General features: G+C 37.2%; 2 pseudogenes; both read left to right on the top strand.

The window, feature by feature from the left end:
• The window catches only part of LOC107715698 (uncharacterized), a 9570-nt pseudogene extending 6872 nt beyond the window's left edge, over positions 1–2698 (top strand).
• A 1700-nt stretch (positions 2699–4398) lies between these two features.
• Positions 4399–6620, top strand: part of LOC107715733 (sialoadhesin-like) — a 10575-nt pseudogene continuing 8353 nt past the window's right edge.

The following is a 6620-nucleotide window of genomic DNA, read 5'->3' as shown; positions in this document are numbered from 1 at the left end:
AACTTGCGACCATAGTTGGCTAACGATGCTTTTGGGAAACGCACCCCAGGACAGTACTAATGGACAGTTTGTAAAACCCATGCTTGGTCATAGTCTGGCTCAGCGGCCACATAAACCACATGAAATAAACAACAGTGACTAGGCAGCTACGTAGTAGGAAAATGTAGATTGTCTTAGTTTTGACCGTAGACCAATGTTCTGCTTTTTATTCAGCTCAGCTACCGCGATCGCTGGATGCCTTTGTCCATATTAGGGTTTTCCTGCACGTACAATTGTTTACTGTGATTAAGTTTTCTTAATTTTTACTCTATTCAGACATGCAAGTGAGGATTAATTCTGCATCTACAGACCCAAGAAATGAGACAGTAGAACTGACCCGTGAGGCAATTCCTGTGATTTGACGCACAGACCACAGATTTACTACTGGAAAAAAACTGACAATATTCAAATGATCTTGCTCATTCCAGACGCATTGATGGTACCTTTTGAAAATCTGTTGACAATAAGTAATGTTGGACCTACATGTCTACTAACTCTCATCAGAGTATTAGTAGACTGTTTGCTTAATATCTGCTAACTCTTTATTGTCATGGTCTCCCAACAGACATTCTACTGACTAAAACTTTGCAAGTACATGTCAACTTATTCTAACCCTAACCCTACCAGTCTACTAATAATCTACTAATACTCTAATGAGAGTTAGTAGACATGTAGGTGCAATCTTACTTATAGTCAACAGAATGTGTTAAAGGGACCATCAAAATAAAGTGAAACCAAAACTTCTACTATTACTTTTGAAAAAAAAAACATAGGAAAACTCACAAAACCCTTACCAATACAAATTAAAAGCCATCCATTCCTTTTTAATAAACTTAATTTTTACGGTCAGATAAAATACTGTTTTTATTACGTACTTAATGCATGATTGCGAAACTCGACCCCCTGCTTGAAGGCCTGAAAATCTAAAAACAGGACACAGCATTGCTTGGGCCCAAAATGTTAGAACACAAATCCTGGTTAATAACCAGTTTGTATGCTTATTAAATTATTTTATTGATTTTGCTGTGCATCGTTACTGTGGTTACAGTTCATCCATTGAAATATAAAATAAAGTGACCACCTGCAGAAATAAAGAGGAGACATCACTTTATTAAAGTGTATCCTTAAAGGATATTTAGAGAATAAAACTTTCTTCTTAGCATATGGAGGGGGAAAACCTAAAACCTGGACTATCTTTTTGTTTTGTTTTAGATTTGCTTGATTATGCAGACTAACAGTCATTGATATGTCACTGTCTATGACATCACAGTATCACAGATGTTGCTGCTGACAGTTCTGACTGTTGCTAGGTGATGATTTCACAATGGAAGAACACAATGAAGCTGTAAACCATTTTACATTTTTTAGAAGAAACTGGTCTACAAAATAATCCAATAAAGTCTCCTAGTAGCCTGTGTGTGTGTGTGTGTGTGTGTGTGTCACTTCTTGACCAGTATTTATGAAAATGTCCTATTAATGCTGTCTTCACGTGCTTTTAGAAACTTCCTACTTCCCACTTCTGAAGTTGTAATTACGAGTTTGTCACGTTTGCTTTGTTGTCGGAAAGAACAGGCATCACAGTGGACGGCCCATTCATGAGTTAATTCTTGCCTGTTTTTTGGGAAAGTCTTAAGCCAAAAGATATAGAAGATATTTAGACAAGATCCAACAGGTTTGAATAAGATGTAGCATCCCATTGATTGGTAACTATATGAACATTCACTGTGCAATCTACAAGTATTTGTTAAATATAAAAACAAAATATATATTGTGTGTTTGAGTGGTCCAGACGCTACAACTTTCTCTGTTTTTGCTGTGTTCAATACAAAAAATATGCATCAAATGGTTATTTTTATACGTAAATATACTGTACATGACCGTAATGGTAGAAGAAAGCAATGTAGATGTTGTGAGGAAAACGAATAAAACTTTATATTACTACAGTTATGTTTCTCTCCTCTGCCATATTTAAAGTTTATGACTCGCCCAACTCAGAAACTCGGGTATCAAAATTATCTCAGAGTTTCCCAGTTACCAGTCCCAGTTGAAAATATGACTTGAGAGGCCGTTCATGTGCAATTTCTGAATAGGAAACACATTTTTATGATAATTATGACAGTGTGTGAAGGCAGCATTACCCTTAAAAGATCCTTTAAGGCTTAAGTTGGATATTAAATTATTAATTAAAATGCACATGACTCAATATATTGTGGTTTCAGATTAGGTCTGGTAAATTGTTAACTGGTTTCCAGTGCATATCCATCATATTGTGGACAATCAAATGAACTGTTTTTCTGAATGTTATTAATCATTCTGATATTGAAATGGGAATCGACTGTGTTGATTGAATCTGGCCCTAACCCAGATTCCCTGGCCACTGACCCCCACTGCCTGGAAGCAGCTCTCCTCTCTCATGTCTCAAGTCTCTGGTGCTGTGAGTCCCTACCTGGTGGCTAGACTGGTGCCACATTTGAGTTTCACTTCAAGCTACGGGTTCCCTGTGTTCTTGCCTGGTCCTTCCTCTGGAGCTGCCTCCTCCGTGCTCGAGTCCGTGGCCATCTTGGACTGTCTCAGTGGTCGTCCCTCCTGCCCGTATTGTGCCATCTGCCCTGCCCCTCTGTTTGGACTGTTTCACTCCTCATTCCCCCTGCTGATCTAGTCTACGTCTTGTTAATAAAATACCCTTGTCATGCTCATTTGCATTTGGGTCCCATTTCTTGCAGATCCTTGACACCTTACTCAAAATCACAGATTTGAGTATCAACTTAAAATAAATGAGCACATTTCACTAATAATATTAAAATCATTGTATCATAGATTAAATTAGATAGATGAATCCTGCACACAGGAGCAAATTAGACGGTGAATTCTCTCTCTATGGGAAGCGTAAAATCAGGAAATTTGCGAGAGGGGTTTGTTCCCCACACCGTTTCTCACCAGATTCAAGTTTGTGAACTTTAATGCAAATTCACCGCTTTGATTGAAATGAGCTGCAAGATTGGAAGACCTGAGCGAGCACCGCTTCTCGCAGCCATATATTATTGACATGGACTCTTTGCCCACAAATAATCACTGAAGTTGTACTAAATTTCGCTGCTAAACGTTATTCAAATGCTAACAACGTCATCTGGGTAAGGCCAACATGCTTGTTGCTTAATCTTCGGGTATTGGCTATATGTTTGTTGCTTAATCTTTGGGTATTGACCATATGCTTGTTGCTTAATCTTTTCAGGTACTGCATTAAAGGGGCATGCCGCTCTTCTCAGCTGCTTATAAAGACGAGTACCCCTTTGCTGCGACTCTCTTCCTGTAAGGGCCATGCTGCCCCAGCCTCTGCAATTTCAGAAGGACATGCTTCTCCTTTCTGATTTATCGTCAGTTTGTGGTTGGGGGTGACAGTCTATGGTTTGTTTGGGGGTTATTACTGCTCTCCCTGCTCATTCATGAAAGGCTGCATGGATGAGCGGGGAGTTTTTGCCCAGAACAGAACAGAACCATACCACCAATCCACACAGTATGCAAAGTGTTAATCATTTTGATGATAGTGGACCTGACAGAAATAATATTATCAAACCTGCTTCACTGTGTATTTATATTTGAAAAACAATTTAAATGGCAAAACAAAACAGAAAATTACACCATAGTGACAGTCAATAAGTCACTTAAAATATATCTTTTTATGACAAAGCAAGTTTATTTTGGGTTAGGAAATATCATGTGGTGGGACTGTCATGTGGTGCCAAACGAAAAGATGTTTATAAATTAACTCATGAAATTTATTTACACATTTTACATATATTTAAAAATGCTTTAAAACATAATTTAAAACATTTTTGAAGATATTGACATTCACTCACTCATATTTAGGGTGTAAAGAAAATAGTTTTATAATAATTTTTTTTTTTATAATAAAATTTAATAAATTTAATAGTCATTAAAGCCTAGTCATTTTTCAAAACCGTATGAAATCAACAAATGCATTTTTGTACATTTGAAACATGTTTTAAACAAGATTTATCCTTATTTGTCATTAACTCAACTGTTTGGGAAACATAAAATCTAAAAATTCACTGGAAGGTTCCAAACATAGAGATGTTCAAGAAGTGAGTGGTTAACTGCAGTTGCCCAACAACAAGGGGGTAAAAGACTGGAGAAAAAGGAAGGAAATAAGATCATCTGATTGCCTGCTAAGCTTCAGACATTGACACCACATTTCTTTACCCATGTTTTAACTTGAAACAAATGCAGTTAATGTAGGAGCTATTGTGATAAATGGCTTGACATGAATGAGTGCTTGCCTCACTACGTTCTTGTTGTTTTACTCTAGACAAAGAAGTGAATTATTTTTAAAGTTAAAGCATGGACTTCAGAATCGCATCAGTGATCCTACTTCTTCACATTTCAGGTAAGATTATTGCGTTAATAGATTGCAGTTATTTCATCAAAATTTGTTCCAACACAGACTAAAGACATTTTAGACTTTAAGGAGAGATGCCTCACTGCTCTCATAGTGAATCACTTGGTTTGTCAGATGAGAATCTCTCCATCAATGCAAACCTTTTGGTTTCAGTGTTACTTTGTTAATTTTTTATTTTTTTTAATCAGGCTCTCTAACATTGAACCGCATCTCTGAGACATGTGAAAACATTTGTGCTCTGAGGGAAACCAATGTGCAGTTGAAGTGTTCTTATGACAACATCCACACCAAACCTGCGTTCTGGTTCAGCGAGAAACAAAGTACAAACTGGAGAAAAAACAATGAACCTGAAGATTTGACTTTAGACTCAGACTACTCAGGACGGGTGAAGCATCAGATCTCAAGCAGCCATTCAACACTCACAATATCAGACGTGAGAGAGAGAGACTCTGGAGAATATCAGCTCATGTTCATCATGGAGGATGGAGTTAAACATCTCAGCTCAGCGGCCGTCAATCTAACAGTCACAGGTGAAACTAGATTCTGGTCACTTCAACTGTTTTCATTTGTCAAGTTTTATTAATTTTTACATTAATTCAGTCCTGCAGGTGAGGATGAATCCTGCATCTACAGACCAGAGAAATGAGACAGTAGAACTGATCTGTGAGACTTCCTGTGATTTGACGTCCATACCTAAGAATTACTACTGGAAAAAAAATGGACAATATGTAAAAGATCTTAGTCATTCCAGGAGCATTGAAGTTTCACTCGAAGCTGCTGCCAGTTACTCCTGTTTTCTTACTCCAGATCTTATGAACTCCTCCTCTCCTGTGTGTGAGTGACACTTAATATTTTTATTGAATTAGCACTAATATAATATCAGTGTTTGTTCATACGTGAGTATATGAGGACACATTTAAAGGTATTTTCATACCAAGATTAATGTTTGTCATGTAAATTCTGTGCAATTTCTGCATTCGTGTGCCTAAATAGTGCCATTACGTCACAAAATTATGGACTTGGAGGAAGACCACGAGGACTTAGTGTGCCATTTAACAACCAGAATATCGATTGGTGTTCTTGTCACTTTGATTTTGCCACAATACAGCACTTCACAATACACATAGTTTCAAAGCAGCTTTAAAGAAAATCATAATGTTATATCTATAATGTCTTTAACAAGTTTTAGGGCTGGGTGATATATATATAACGATGATACAAGTGATCATCTGGATTTAGTTCTAGCTGTATTGTATTATAGTGTTGTCAAGCAGATTAAGTGTAAAGGCTTTTGTATGGCTTTGTTTTATTTCTTTGGTGTTGAAATCAGGAACATGCAGGGCCGGATTAACATAAGGGCTGGGCGGAGCTGAAGCCCCAGAGCCCGCGGATTGAGGGGGGAGGAAATTGGCGTGATTGGCTGTGGAGGAAAGGAAAATTAGACCTAGAATTGATTGGCCATCGGGAGCACCCGAGTTTTCCCGGTGTGCCGATTGCCGAAATCCCACCATGCCCCCACATTAGTGTCTGCGCTATTTCAGTCCAAAAGATATGAGCGATAAAAAAAATGTCTTTGTACTCGTTTACACTAGACTTGGGGGTATCTTTTAATCGCCTCGGCTTTACTGTAGCGCTGTACTCGACACATTCGCTGCTATTGAAGTGATAATAAGCAGCGCTTGCCCATTTGAATTCCACACACATCACTTATATTTTAACATTAAAGTCTCTGTGGTGAAGCTAGCGGAAACCAGATTGAATAGCACCAACCATGTAAACTGAAGTGTAGTGGTAAACTGTACAAAACTGTAAATAAGCCATTTAATCCACAGCACCACACCTAGGCTATTTAACATGAATTTACTGGCACTGTATAAATATGGTTAATGATATTTATTATTAATGTCACGAAAATTGTTATAGGATACTTATAGCCTATTAAATATTGGTTCAAATAAAGGCAATAAGTCAATTTTATAAAGGTTTACTAATACTATAGTTAACTCTGGATTCAAGAATTAGCTTTTCATTAGGGCAACCACAAAGGACAATTTAATAGTTCTAATAAACTTTAATTGCAGAAAAATATGAATTCAATAATTAAGAGCCTGCAATATAATGGAATATTAATATTGTTAAATGCATTTTAAGTATTCAAAAATAT

The sequence above is a fragment of the Sinocyclocheilus rhinocerous genome, unplaced genomic scaffold (genome assembly GCF_001515625.1).
Source record: "Sinocyclocheilus rhinocerous isolate Xijiao unplaced genomic scaffold, SAMN03320098_v1.1 scaffold450, whole genome shotgun sequence".
Taxonomy (NCBI): Eukaryota; Metazoa; Chordata; class Actinopteri; order Cypriniformes; family Cyprinidae; genus Sinocyclocheilus; species Sinocyclocheilus rhinocerous.
The sequence above is the reverse complement of the archived record's forward strand: the minus strand, read 5'-3'. Positions and strand labels throughout refer to the sequence as shown.